Genomic DNA, 15,195 nt, shown 5'->3' with positions numbered 1-15,195 from the left:
TAATGTGGAAAAGTCCTAGTGAGTGAAATCAGGTGAAAAGTCCTAGTAAGTGAAACTAAACAGTGGTGAAAAGTCCTCATGAGTTAAGTCGGATAGAAAAGTCCTAATGAGTGAAATTAAGTAGCGAAAATTCATAGTAAGTGAAACTAGATAATGAGAAAGTCTTAGTGAGTGAAGTCAAACAGTAGAACTTTAGATGGGTCAATGTTAACTAAACATCTATCTGGTGTTCGGAAGTCCGAGTGGGTCATGAAGGACCGGCCACTTGACACAAGTAGAAATCCAGATAGGTCAAAGGATTAATTGTACATTTGATGAGTGGATGTCCAAGTGGGTCATGGAGGACTAGACACTTAGCACGAGATGACAAGTCCAAATGAGTCAAGGGTGACCGGACACTTTGTGTGAGGAGATAAAGTCTAAGTGGGTAAAAGGATCGACCAGACACTTGTTAACGAAATCCTAGCAGATCAAGTTTAATAGGATGTTGAGCAAGTGAAGGGAACCTTAAACTTGATTAAGTAAGTCGAGATTGGTCAATCAGTTAGGAAATCGATTGAGCTAGAGTCTTAATTGATTGATTAGGGAAGTGTCGGTTATGTCAATCGATCAGTTGATCAATTAGAGGCTTTTCTCACAAGTGCACAGAATATGGCTGGATCAATTAGTTGATCGATTGAGGCTGGTTTCTTGCGATGATGTGGAAGAGAGACTAAATTGATTAGGAAGAAGCCAAATTGATTCTGAAGTTTTCCGTAACAGCATAGAGGCGTTCTGAATTGATCATTTGATCGATTAAACCTCTCCAATTGATTGATTAATCGATTGAGATATGACCATTATGCATGTTTGAATGGGAATCCGATATGGTAATCAATTGGAATCATGCCCAATCGATTGAGAACCCTAAAGCGCACGGATAAAGGGTGTTTTTGCCATAGCTTGAAGGGAACTTTTCTTAGTGATCTTCTCCGCTATTGTCGCCAGTTGAAGCTTCTTAGATACCAGTGTTGTTGCACTTCCAAGGTTCAAGAGGTGTTTACAAGATTCAAGAGATCAAACAAGAATAGGTTTTCCTTTTGTATTATTGTATTTACTTCTTATTTGAATTGTATTATTGTTAAAAGTTTATATGAGGTTTCTCTACCTCCGGAGTGTTTCTGAGGAGTTATTTTATAGTGGATGTATAAAAGAGAGCCGAATCCTTAGATTAGTCACCTAGTTGAGGTGGATACTAAGTAAATCAAAGCGTTTGCATTTACTTCAAGTTTCCAATGTAAATCATCATTGACGAAGCGAACGGAGCTAATCACCCCCTCTAGCTCATGGAGTGTCCCAACCACTAGAAAATATCCCTTATGACTCAAAAATGTAGCAACACATCGCTTTATAATCTCCAAGAATCGTTGTTGCGAAATCTTCACAAAATCCCATTCTCAAGGGTTGCTTTCAGGCTGGAAAATGTCTCTCAATCGATTAACCTTATTCTTAATCGATTGGTAAGTAAGATTCGACCATTCAAATATGCAGAATGACTCTTTTTCGCGTAATCAATTGATTGGTGAGGTAATCATACTAATCGATTAAGTCAATCGATTCTAAAGCCTTTTGTTCTCCCAATAAAACACTTAATTAATTGACTATGCTGAATCGATTAGGTTGTTCCCTTATGGGAACCTTGCCAATCGACGGTACTCGATAAATTATGTCAATTAATTCAACAACTTTCTATTTTCTTGTGAAACTGTTCTCAGTTGATTGCCTCGGTCGATTATTTTGGGTTAATTTATTATCTCAATCGATTGACCAACCCTAAAGTAATCCATGACTTGTTGGGGTTTCCTGTTATCTAACATTTGATCAATCTTTACTTGCCATGTCTTTACCAATTATCCGATATCCTTTTGACCCACTTATACTTTTTATCTCATGCTAAGTGTCTGGTCTTCCATGACCTAATTGGATTTATCGTCCCGTGTCATGTGGTCGATTCTACTTGACCCAATTAGATTTTTCTATTGTCAACTAACAGTTAGGACTTTTCCTTATCTAACCTTCGGTTAGAACTTTCCTCTATCTAACCTTTAGTTAGAATTTTCCGCTGCATAACTGATCCGGCTGTAAGAATGGGGGGCCCACCCTCTGAAGGGTCCCAGCCTAAGGACGGATGGAAGGCTGGTCAAGCGGGCAATGGTCCGAGCGGAGCTAGAAATAACCCATCCATGGGCTTGGGTTTCCGACGCCAAGGTAGAAGGATCGAAGGGCCGAGCGGGAATCCGCTCGGCTGGGACCAAAGAGCCGAGTGGGTTGTCCGTTCGGCCAAGATAAGGGCGAGGGTACAAAGGTGGCCGAGCGGCCTATGCGCTCGGCTCGGGATATGGGATATCAGCATAAGCATATCTGATGATTAGGCCGTACACAAGATCGCACGATGGAGGATCTTGCCGTCACATCATGGAAAGGTTGATACAGTAGCAGTATGGCCTCATGGACGTCTTCCTGACAGATCCATATCTGGGCATGACCCTTCTGACAGACCCATACCTGGGCATGGTCAAAAGTAGGTGGTTGCTTTGATTGGTGCGCCCAGGCTTCTTTGCGAGGTCTATATAAGGTCTCCATTTATTCACCGGAGGTACACGAGTCTTCTACTTAAAAGCCACTTCTTTGCTATTTCCTCGCCTGACTTGAGCGTCGGAGGGCCGTCGCCGGGACACCCCTCTCGGCTCGGTTTTGTTGCAGGTTCGCCGGAGCACCTGAGGATCTAGTAGGGAGCGCCACGCCCCCAGCGTTCGTTGACCCCTGGTTCGGACAGGATCAATTTGGCGCCGTCTGTGGGAACGCTCCTGCATCTGAACAGAGACAATGGACGAGGCTGGAAGAATACACAATGTGGCACTCTCACAAGAAGAGTTGGACGCTCTGGTCGAGATGAGGGCCGCCAAACTTGTGGAGCAAAAACAAAAAGCATCAGTCGAACGGCCGGAGCAACAAGCAACATCTGCGTCTGGTGGCCGAGCGGAAGCACCTCAAGCCACCGTCGCGTTCCATCGGGCCTTATTTCGCACCCCTGAAGCCGCACCAGCTCGAAGAGATAGAGGCTCTTCTTCAGACGAAATGCCAAGGCGGGATGACAGAAAAGGGAAAGCTCCCCGGGCGGACTCATCTCCCGAGCGGATCAATCGCCAATTCTCGGAGGCTATTCTACGAGACCCTTTACCCAAGCACTACGTGCCTCCGACGATCGGCGAGTACAATGGAACAACGGACCCGGATGATCATCTGGGTAAGTTTGATAACACAGCTACACTCCATCAATATACAGATGGAGTAAAGTGCCGCGTCTTCCTTACAACTCTCTCGGGATTGGCTCAACGGTGGTTTCGGAGGCTGCCGGACGGGTCCATCACTAGCTTCAAGGACTTCCGAGCGGCCTTCCTCCACCACTTCGCTAGCAGTCGGCGTTATCAGAAGACAAGTGTCAGCTTGTTTGCCATCAAGCAAGAGTCGAGAGAATCGCTTCGAGCCTACATCCAGCGATTCAACCAAGTGGCGATGGATATCCCAACGGCCACATCGGAGACGATGATGAATGCCTTCACTCAGGGCCTTGTGGATGGGGACTTCTTCCGGTCGCTCATCCGAAAGCCGCCCCGAGATTATGATCATATGCTACATCGGGCCAACGAATACATAAACGTGGAAGAAGCACAAGCCGCCCGGAAAAAGGAAACTCCTACCGAGCGGAAACAGCACGCCGCTCAGCAGCCACCTAAAGGACCGAGAGCCGAAGCGATCCGATCCCCCCACGCCAGGTCGCACGTACAAGAAGTGGCTGCCGCTCGGCCCAAGCCAAAGAAGAGGTGGACCCCTATGTTCTGCTCCTTCCACCAGACGAATACGCACAACACGAAGGATTGTCGAAGTCTTCCCTTCGTGGCCAATCCCGTTCCCAGGAATGCCGAACGACGGTCTCCTCCCATCGACAGGAGACAAAGGACCCATGAAGCTGACCGGACCCGCACCGAAAGGCGACATCAACAGACACCCGATCGGCACCGATCTCCGAGACAGGAGAATCGATGGGCGTCCAGAGAACGGTCACGACCGTCCGCTCGGGAAGAGGAAAACAGGAGCAATACTTCCGGGGGCGAGATCAACGTTATTGCTGGCGGGCCGACCGGAGGAGACTCCAATCGAGCCAGAAAGGCGGGCGTCCGGCAGCTGCAGATCCACGCAGTCGGCTGTAGCCAAGAGCGGGCAAGTGGACCGGAAATCACTTTCGGGCCCGGAGACTTAGAAGGAGTAGAAGTGCCCCACGACGACGCTCTGCTCATTAAAGCGGTAATAGCAAATTACACTATTCACCGAATATTTGTTGACACAGGGAGCTCGGTCAACATCATATTCAAGAAGGCGTTCGATCAGCTGCAAATTGATCGAGCCGAGCTGCTACCCATGACGACCCCGCTCTACGGGTTTACGGGCAACGAAGTGCAGCCGGTCGGACAAATACGGCTGGCTATCTCATTGGGAGAAGAGCCGCTCAGGAGGACGTGAACAGCAAACTTCGTGGTGGTGGACTCTCCCTCATCATACAACGTCATTTTGGGACGACCGGCGCTCAGCGAGTTCCGGGCGGTCGTCTCCACCTTCCATCAGAAGATGAAGTTCCCCGTCGAAAACAAAGTGGGAGAAGTACGGGGAGATCAGTTAGCAGCTCGGCGATGCTATATCGAGATGGTCCGAGCATAAACCAACTCTGCTCGGAAGGCACCCTGAATCGAGGTAAATGCCATCACTGAGAAGCCGCCCTCTTTAATTTATGAAGAAAAAGAGGAAGTACAGATTCACCCGACCCGATCGGAGGCTACAACTTTTATCACCTCTGATCTGGAGGAGGAGCAGAAGAAGGAACTGATCCAATGTCTCCAACGAAATCATGATGTCTTCGTCTGGTCGACACATGAGTTGCCCGGAATTTCGTCAAGCCTGGCGCAGCATGAATTGCATGTCCGACCGGACGCTCGGCCAGTGAAGCAGAGAAAAAGGGATTTCAGTGCCGAGCAGAATGCCATCATCCGGACGGAAGTAGAGAAACTTCTGGAGGCCGGCCACATACGAGAAGTGCAGTTCCCGAGCTGGCTGGCCAACGTGGTATTGGTCTCCAAGCCAGGCGGCAAGTGGAGAGTCTGCATCGACTTTCGGGACTTAAACAAAGCATGCCCCAAGGATTTTTATCCCCTACCCCGGATAGATCAGCTAGTGGACTCTACGGCCGGCTGCGAATTAATTTACATGCTTGACGCCTATCAAGGATATTATCAAGTGCCGCTCGCCCGGGAAGATCAAGAAAAAGTAAGCTTCGTAACGGCCGACGGCACATATTGCTATAATGTGATGCCGTTCGGGTTGAAGAATGTCGGGGCCACCTATCAACGCTTGATGAACAAGGTGTTCAAGGAGCAGATCGGGCGTAATCTGGAAGTCTATATGGATGACATTCTTATCAAATCCGTCCGAGCGGCCGATCTCTTCAAGGACATGGAAGAAACCTTCCGAACGCTTCGCAAATATGGAGTCAAGCTAAATCCCCAAAAGTGGCTCTTCGGAGCAAAAGGAGGGCGTTTCTTGGGGTACATAGTGACCGAGCGGGGAATCGAAGCCAATCCCAACAAGGTGAAAGCTCTGCAAGACATGCTGCCTCCAAGAAATACAAGGGAAGTGCAGCGATTGACCGGTCGGATAACTGCTTTGTCCAGATTCATCTCCAAAACCGCCGACCGGAGCCTTCCATTCTTCAAGATCCTGCGCAGGGCTACTAAGTTCCAGTGGGATGAAGACTGTGACCGAGCTTTCGGAGAATTGAAGACATATCTTAATTCTCTGCCAGTGCTAGCCAAGCCGATCGGGGGTGAGTCACTTTATATTTATTTGTCGTCAACTGAGCATGCTGTAGGCTCAGCACTTGTGAGGGCAAGCGGCGAAGAGCAGCCGGTGTATTTTCTAAGCCACATTTTAAAAGATGCTGAATCTCGCTACACCGGGCTCGAAAAGTTGGCCTTTGCTTTAGTTCTAGCCGCTCGGCGCCTTCGACCGTATTTCTTGGCTCACACCATCATTGTCCGGACGAACAGTCCACTCAGAAGAGTACTGTTGAATCCAGAAGCGTCCGGACGGCTCATCAAGTGGACGACCGAATTAAGTAAATTTGACATCCAATATCAACCCCGCTCGGCGATCAAAGCCCAATCCTTGGCTGATTTTGTGACCGAAGTGCAAAGGCCAGAGCCGGAAGCTATGTGGAGAATATATGTGGATGGGTCCTCCACTCAGCTCGGAAGTGGGATTGGAATATTGTTGCTCTCACCTCAAGAAGAAAAGATGCACCTATCCGTCCGGCTAGATTACAAAGCTACCAACAACGAAGCAGAGTATCAGGCCCTCATAGCCGGATTGCAGGCGGCCCGGCATGTGGGTGCCGGTCGGGTGACTCTCTATTCGGATTCACAGTTGGCCGCTCAACAACTTTCTAGCACCTTTGAAATCAACAGTGTTCGGCTTAAACTCTACGTTGAGGCTTTTGAAAAACTCAAAGCTACTTTCTGAGAGGTTCTTATACAGAAGATCCCCCGAACGGAGAATCAGGCAGCAGACGAGTTAGCCAAACTCGCGAGTTCAATAACACCAGTTGCCATTCAGCAACCAATTGAAAAAGTACTGCTGGTGGCGCACGTCGATCGGATGCAAGGCCTCACGTTTCCGAGCGACTGGAGGACACCTATTATAGAATTTCTCCGTTCGGGCACCACACCCTCCGATGAATATGCAGCCCGACTCCTCAGGAGAAGAGTCGGTCGGTTTACACTCATTGGAGATCAGCTTTACAAGAAAGCTTTCTCGCGCCCGTTGCTGAAATGTGTAAGCTCGGAAGACTCAGCTTACATCCTCCAGGAAGTACATCAAGGATCATGCGGGGGTCATCCGGGCGGGCGCTCATTGGTCAAGAAGATCCTCTTGGCCGGATACTTTTGGCCAACTTTACAAATAGATGCCGCTCGGACAGTATCTACCTGCCTTTCATGCCAGAAGTATCACAACTTCTCTCACCGACCGGCCGAAGAAATGAAGGCTTCGAGCGTTTCATGCCCGTTCGACCAATGGGGAATGGATATTGTCGGTCCATTTCCGATGGCGTCCGGACAGAGGAATTTTTTACTAGTGGCGGTCGACTATTTCTCCAAATGGGTGGAGGCCGAGCTGCTGGCAAAGATCACTGAACAGATGGTTAAAAAATTCATCTGGCAACACATCATTTGTCGTTTCGGCATCCCTCGTCGACTAGTGTCCGACAACGGGCGGCAGTTCACAGGGAAGATGTTAGAGGATTGGTGCAAGAGCTACGGCATTGAGCAACATTTCACATCCGTGGCCTATCCTCAGAGCAACGGTCAAGCTGAAGTGGTCAACCGGGAAATTCTCCGTATTCTGCGCGCTCGGCTCGACCACTTGGGAGGAAATTGGCCGGATGAAGTGCTGAGCGTTTTATGGGCCATCCGAACAACTCCTAAGGAAGGAACGGGCGTTACACCTTTTCATCTGGTGTACGACGGTGAAGCGGTCATTCCGGTTGAGGTCGGCGTTGAGTCCATCCGGGTCCAGTGTTATGATGAAGGCAACGCCGAGCGGAGGAATATGGAGCTGGATTTGGTCGACGAAGAGCGTGCCAAGGCATCCGTTCGGCTGATGGCGTACCGTCAACGGATGAAGCAAAACTACAACCGGCGCGTCATCCCCCGATCGTTCCAGGTCGGCGACCTTGTCTGGAAGAAAGTCAAGCCGGTCGGCGACGTCGGCAAGCTTGAAGCTCTGTGGGCAGGTCCCTTCAAAATCATCGAAAAGCTCCGCTCGGGCGCGTATTATTTGGAGGATGAGTACGGTCGGCAGTTAGATAGGCCATGGAGCGCGAACCACCTCCAGCCTTACCGGGCGGGATGAAAGGTGTACCACTGTAAATCATCCTGTGTACTTTTTTCGACTAATATTGGAAATGCAGAAATGAAGAATCAAGAGAACAAATATTAGGCATTAGCAAGAAACGAAGGTCCCGCGCTGTTTAGCCGGAGGTAAATGGGTCGCCAAGCGCTCGAGGATCGAAGACCCAGTACCTTCCGGACGGAGATAAATTATCCGAGCCAAAATGCTCGAAGCAGACCCTAAGCCGTTCGGCCAGGAGTACGTTCTCCAAGCTGGGTAAAAGGGGCATATGGATTATCCGAGCCAAGCACCCGAATAGTGAAGGCCTCCCAGCCGATCAGATTAGCAAGCGAATGACCCGTGCTGTTCGGCCGGGCATAAATATTGTTCAAGCGCGGGATATGAAGGCCAAGGCCGCTCGACCTGGTAAGGAGTTAGCCTCGAAGGCCGTCTAGCCCAGACGTTAAACCGTAGAGCCGCGCCGACCGGCTATAAAAACCGAGCGGATAACCGACGAGCACCGTCGTTAAAGATCGAGAGCCGCGCCGATCGGCTATAAACATCTGCGCCGACGAGCACCGTCGTTAAGATCGAGAGCCGCGCCGACGAGCACCGTCGTTAAAGATCGAGAGCCGCGCCGATCGGCTATAAACATTCGCGCCGACGAGCACCGTCGTTAAAGATCGAGAGCCGCGCCGATCGGTTATAAACATCCGCGCCGACGAGCACCGTCGTTAAAGATCGAGAGCCGCGTCGATCGGCTATAAACATCCGCGCCGACGAGCCCCGTCGTTAAAGATCGAGAGCCGCGCTGATCGGCTATAAACATCCGCGCCGACGAGCCCCGTCGTTAAAGATCGAGAGCCGCGCCGACGAGCCCCGTCGTTAAAGATCGAGAGCCGCGCCGATCGGCTATAAACATCCGCGCCGACGAGTCCCGTCGTTAAAGATCGAGAGCCGCGCCGATCGGCTATAAACATCAGCGCCGACGAGCCCCGTCGTTAAAGATCGAGAGCCGCGCCGATCGGCTATAAACATCCGCGCCGACGAGCACCGTCGTTAAAGATCGAGAGCCGCGCTGATCGGCTATAAACATCCACGCCGACGAGCACCGTCGTTAAAGATCGAGAGCCGCGCCGACGAGCTCATGATCGTTCACAAGTACCAGATTGATTAATGCCGGTCGGCTAACGGTTTGCCAATACTTCGCGTGCACTGAATGCAAACAGTATGGTTAAGCGCTAAGTGATTTTGAGGAAACGAGTCAATTGATTAACCCGATCGGTCGTTTAGTAGGAAACCCGGGGAGCCCAACAGATTATATGAATAAGCAGCAACGCATTAAAAAGGGGCAATGAAAGGCAAATAAAAAATACAAGGAACATAAGGGGGCCGAACGGCACGTACAATAAAGTTTTTTGCATCCGCCGAGCGGATGAAATACAAAAAGCACTTGAAAGAACTCGCCTCACTCCGAGTCTTCAAAGTTAAAAAAGGCGTCCGGGATGTCATCAATCATGGCCGCCAGGTCGGAGGCGGGAATATGCATTCCCTCGGGAAGGTGGCCACCCTTCTTCAGGTACGCCATGGTGACCTTGACCGCTTCGGCGAAAGTAGAAGAGACATTGTCGCCGAATTTTGCGCCGAACCGCTCCGAGTGGAGATATTCTTGGTGCGCTGCTGCTAAGCGACTCGGCTCTCCCTCCTTATACCTTTTAAGCACCGCCCGGGAGGCAATTAGGGAATCTTGGACTGCCCTCAAGTCCATCTCAGCTTTTGTGCGTTCAGCCGAATGGATCTCCCGCTCGGCATTCAGCTCGGCCTCAGCTTTTTAGATTGCTGATCTAGGGCCCGGACTTCAACTTTCATTTTATCCAGATCAGCAATCGCCCGTCTCTTCCGGCCACTGGCTCGCTTCACGTCCCCGTCCCGCTTCTTCACCAAGTCTTCGAGTCGGGCCACCTCTGCAGCCAGATCAGCAGCCTTCTTCTGTTCGGCCTCGAGGGTTTGTTTCTCCCGCTCGGCCGATGGACCCCCTGATACTTGGAGTTTTTCCAGGAGATCCTCCAGCTCGGCCAGCCGGTGGCTGGTGGCGATTTGCTCAGCCCAACGCTGTAAGGAAATAATAAAATCAGGAATCAAACAATAGCATGACACATGAAGAAAGATGAATTTACCTGTGTGGCCTGCTGCATGTTGTTATCGCCGAGCTGCTTGGGTGTCATGAGGGCCACCTGAATCTGGGCGTCCTCGAAGAGCTTGGCGAGCGGACCAGTCAGGGTTATTTCGTGAACGGGGCTCGAAGGCCGATCGGCGGACAGTAAATATTCCTCCGATGGGAATCGGAGGGTAGTCTTGATGGAAGGGTGGCCGGCCGGCGCTTCTTCAGTCGCGGCCGCCTGATGTGAGGACTCCCCTATGGTGGACGTCTCGCCCAACCGACGTAAGCGGCGACGAGTCCGGGGAGAAGAGCCGGAAGGCTGTGCGGTAGGCGAGGCCGCTGGAGTCCCGATCTGTGATGGCGTGCGAGCAGGCGAAGTTACGCCGATCGGCGCCTGTGGTGCTCCCTCTTGGGTCGGCGGAAGGCTGGATTCTCTTCGACGTTTCCGCCGAACCTCCAATGGTGGATCTCCGACCTGGGGGACGCCCAGCTCGGCGGGGGCTGAGGAAACAGGATCCGCCTCAACCTCCGTTGAAGCGGATGGGGCAGCTTCTGTTTCAGGGGCGGACTGCGCCCCCCCTTCTCCTGCATCCGCCGGGCGGCTGGGGATGAGACCCCGCTCGGCGAGCTCTCTCTTGGTGGCCGCTTCAATTTCCACGGCCTTCAACTTCAGATGAGCGGTAGCCTTGGAGCGCCACATGACTTCAGCTGCAGTAAAAGAAATTAAAATCAATTAGACAAAAAAGACTAAGAGAGTAAAGAATCCTTACTCATGCGGAAGGGGAGATTTGCCCGAACGGGAGACAATCCGAAAATATACAACACCCCCTTGAGAAGCAACTGGTCAATCTTGTATCGCTGACCGGACAACCAGTTCGCCGCATGAAGATATGCTGGGTTGCTTCTGAATTTGCCGAGATCCGGCTGGGTCGGCACGGCGGTTTGCCATTTGGTTCGAAATGCTGGCCGCTCGGGGAGTCGGATGTAGAAGAAAAATTCTTTCCAGTGCTTGTTGGAGGTCGGCATATTGTCAAAAAATTTAAAGCCTATTCTACTTTGGAAAATAAAAGTCCCCAGCTCGGATTGTTTAGGGTAGAAAAAGAAGTGGAATATTTTGGGGTCAAGAGGGATACTGTGCAGCTTAAAGAGGACGACCACCCCGCTCAGCAGTCTAAAGGAATTCGGCACAAGTTGGCCGAGCGGGATGCGGAAATAATTACAAACCTCCAAAATGAATGGATGGGTAGGAAATCTAAGGCCGCCCTGGAATTGGTCTAAAAAGAAACAAACGGTGCCGATCGGCGGGTCATGGGGCCGGTCAGACGGGTCGGCTACAACTATTTCATAGTTATCGGGAATCCCATACGTCCGAACAAGGCGCCGAGCGCCCTCCTCATCAAATCGGCTCTCCATAGTCAGGTACCAAGGGTCATGAACTCCAACAGCGGGTTCAGAGGAGCTTGTCATCTCGAAGGAGCAAAAAGACAGCGAGAAATCGAAGGAATGGGAACAAAGGAGGCAGAACAAGTTGGGAAGGCCTTGTAAGGGAAGGGAGAAGCTTACTGAGGGAAGGTAGACAGAAAGGATCACCAAAGAGCCGAAGACCACCAAGAGGCGAGAGCTGGGACGGCCAGAATGATGCAGCAGCAGCGGGCACCTTCGACGGAGAATACGCGATGAAACAGAGAATGCGGCATAAAAGGCGAAGACGAGGGCTTTATACGAACGAGGCTGGTCGGCCTCGTCCGTCGGATGCAGGTCACGGAAGACAAGGTCATCATCTAACCGTCCATTTCAAAGCAATCGGCGTCCCATCGTACGGATCATCACCGCCACGCAAGAGGAGCCACGTGGCGCTCTGTCACCAAGCGCAATTAATGCGCCCATACCGCGCACGCTTCGCCTTAATGAAGAGGATTTGCGTGATTTTCGAGAAGATTTAGACAAGCAAGCATCCACGTTGAGCGACAAGACAACCATAACTAAGAGCCGAGCGGCTGAATTTGGCAGAAGGGCCGAACGACCCCAGGGATATTATAAGCGACTCGAAGGCGACGACCAGTCAGTCGGACTCACTGCCTCCTTCGACTAGACTTGAAGGGAAGGCAAGTGATCCGGCTGTAAGAATGGGGGGCCCACCCTCTGAAGGGTCCCAGCCTAAGGACGGATGGAAGGCTGGTCAAGCGGGCAATGGTCCGAGCGGAGCTAGAAATAACCCATCCATGGACTTGGGTTTCCGACGCCAAGGTAGGAGGATCGAAGGGCCGAGCGGGAATCCGCTCGGCTGGGACCAAAGAGCCGAGTGGGTTGTCCGTTCGGCCAAGATAAGGGCGAGGGTACAAAGGTGGCCGAGCGGCCTATGCGCTCGGCTCGGGATATGGGATATCAGCAGAAGCATGTCTGATGATTAGGCCGTACACAAGATCGCACGATGGAGGATCTTGCCGTCACATCATGGAAAGGTTGATACAGTAGTAGTATGGCCTCATGGACGTCTTTCTGACAGATCCATATCTGGGCATGGACCTTCTGACAGACCCATACCTGGGCATGGTCAAAAGCAGGTGGTTGCTTTGATTGGTGCGCCCAGGCTTCTTTGCGAGGTCTATATAAGGTCTCCATTTCTTCACCGGAGGTACACGAGTCTTCTACTTAAAAGCTACTTCTTTGCTATTTCCTCGCCTGACTTGAGCGTCGGAGGGTCGTCGCCGGGACACCCCTCCCCGCTCGGTTTTGTTGCAGGTTCGCCGGAGCACCTGAGGATCTAGTAGGGAGCGCCACGTCCCCAGCGTTCGTTGACCCCTGGTTCGGACAGGATCAATAACCTTTAGTTAGGACTTTCTCTTGTCTAACCTCCCATTAGAATTTTCAATTACCTAACCTCCAGTTAAGACTTTATGTTACCTAATTTTCAATTAGGACATTCCTTTATCTAACCTCCCATTAGGACTCTTCGTTATTTAACTTCTTGTTAGGACTTTCTATTTTTTAAATTTTAATCTCCCGTTAAAATTTTTCATTATCTAACCTCCGATTAAAATTTTTTATTGTCTAACATCAAGTTAGACTTTTCTCCACCTAACCTCAATTAAAATTTTCAAATTAAATATATGACTTTAATTAACTTCTCTTTCACATGTGTCAAATCCGAAATTTAAATTCAAGTCAATCCTCAATCCGAACTTACTACCTTGATTGCATTGACATATATTACTCATTTTCAATTACATATTACTTTACTTATATTATTTTAATGATTATCTTATGTAATTACGTTGACAATGTCCAACTATTCTCCAGTCGGTCAAAGTTTCTACTTGTTTTAATAGTATTAAATAATTTCTCATAGAGTAAGAAAAAAATAAAAATAGATAGAATAATAAAATCTTTGTGGAAATTTATTAAGCGCAAAAAATAGTCCTTTTAATTTTTTGTTTACAAGGACTTACTGCATATAGAAATACAATTCCAACACACTTGAGTTGAGTTGATACTACTTTTCTAGCTCGAGGTAGGTAGGTCCCGTGCTGATAATTATACAAATTATACAATTTTCTAATTCGTTATTTTTAAAAGACAAAAATGCGGAGGAAAACCGATTGTGATTTCATCATCATCATCATCATGTGCGATCAAAATCGATCAGTACAAGGGAAAAAAAATCCTCGGTCAAATAAATATTATTATTTAATATGACAAAAAGAATAGGGATCATATATTTCTTTAATCCCTGACGTACAGAGCTTAAAGATCAATATTATTATTTAAAAAATGTCACAGACCTGTAGACCATTGAACGACGGTCAATGATTGTGTGTGCAACCGTTGAATGCATCTTGCCGTATAATGCCCTCCAAGCTCTCCGAGCCCCAACACTCGTTTCTCCGAGATGTCGAGCCCAAGCCAACTCAGCTGCGTTGAGTCAACGAGTCGTGAATTGTCAAATTTGTACGTTCTGCCCAACAAAATCAAGCCACTTGGGAGCATCAGTTTTTTAACACCACTCCCTCTGGTTTTTTCTTTCGACAATGAATTTAACAAAATTTAAAATGATATAAATTAGATCTGATATATTTATTTAATTTTTTAGATTATATTTATCTTTTCAAATATTAATCATTATATTGAGAATACTAATTTTTAAATATAAATATATTTAAAAAATATGATTTGTGTTGAAAGATTATTATTTTAGATTAATTAATGTTATAATAAAGAGAATTAGATGAAGATATAGAATATGATTTTATATCATTTTGATTTCTTTAAGTCTAGTTTCGCTAGTTTTATCCAAAATCGACTAATAAATCTAAAGAATTCATAATGACGTAAAATTATATTTTTAAGTATTCATTTAATTTTTCTGATTATATCGATATTCTCAAATATCAATTTGACTTACTATATAGAATATAGAGAGCGATACAATTTTTAACATAAATATGTAAAAAAAATAAATTTGTATTAAAAAGATTACTATTTTAATATGATATGTCAAATTTATATTTAAGGGTATGAATATAATCAGAAGAGTTAGATGAACACATATGATATGATTCTATATCATTTTGAGCTCACTAAATTCATCAATCGATTTTGATCGAAATTAACTGATGTTCCTAAAGATCTTAAAAGGATAAAAAATTAGATCATATATATATTTGTTTGGTTCTTTTAACCATATATATCTGTACTCCCAAATATTAATTTGACATATGCAATTAAGAATAATATTTTTGTGAACTCAAATTAAATTTTTTAATTAATTATTATAATATAACAATCAATTGAAGACTTTTCTATGCTATCAATCGGCTATGATAAATATAAAAGAGTAAATTGAGAATGTAATCAGCTATTGGATAATTTTAAAACTTAAATACGTGGTTTTGAATATTCAGAAGCTTCGTCTACTTGGTTGATTCCATAGTTTACAGTATACTTTTCGCCAAATAAAATCATGTGACAAAAGATGATTCGTTCTTCCTCAGCGCTTCCATCAACCCGTCCTTAGATCAACACGGAGGAGGTAAATCACGGGTGACTATTAGTCATTA

Source organism: Zingiber officinale, chromosome 11A (assembly GCF_018446385.1).
Source record: "Zingiber officinale cultivar Zhangliang chromosome 11A, Zo_v1.1, whole genome shotgun sequence".
Lineage (NCBI taxonomy): Eukaryota > Viridiplantae > Streptophyta > Magnoliopsida > Zingiberales > Zingiberaceae > Zingiber > Zingiber officinale.
Note: the sequence above shows the minus strand (reverse complement) of the source record.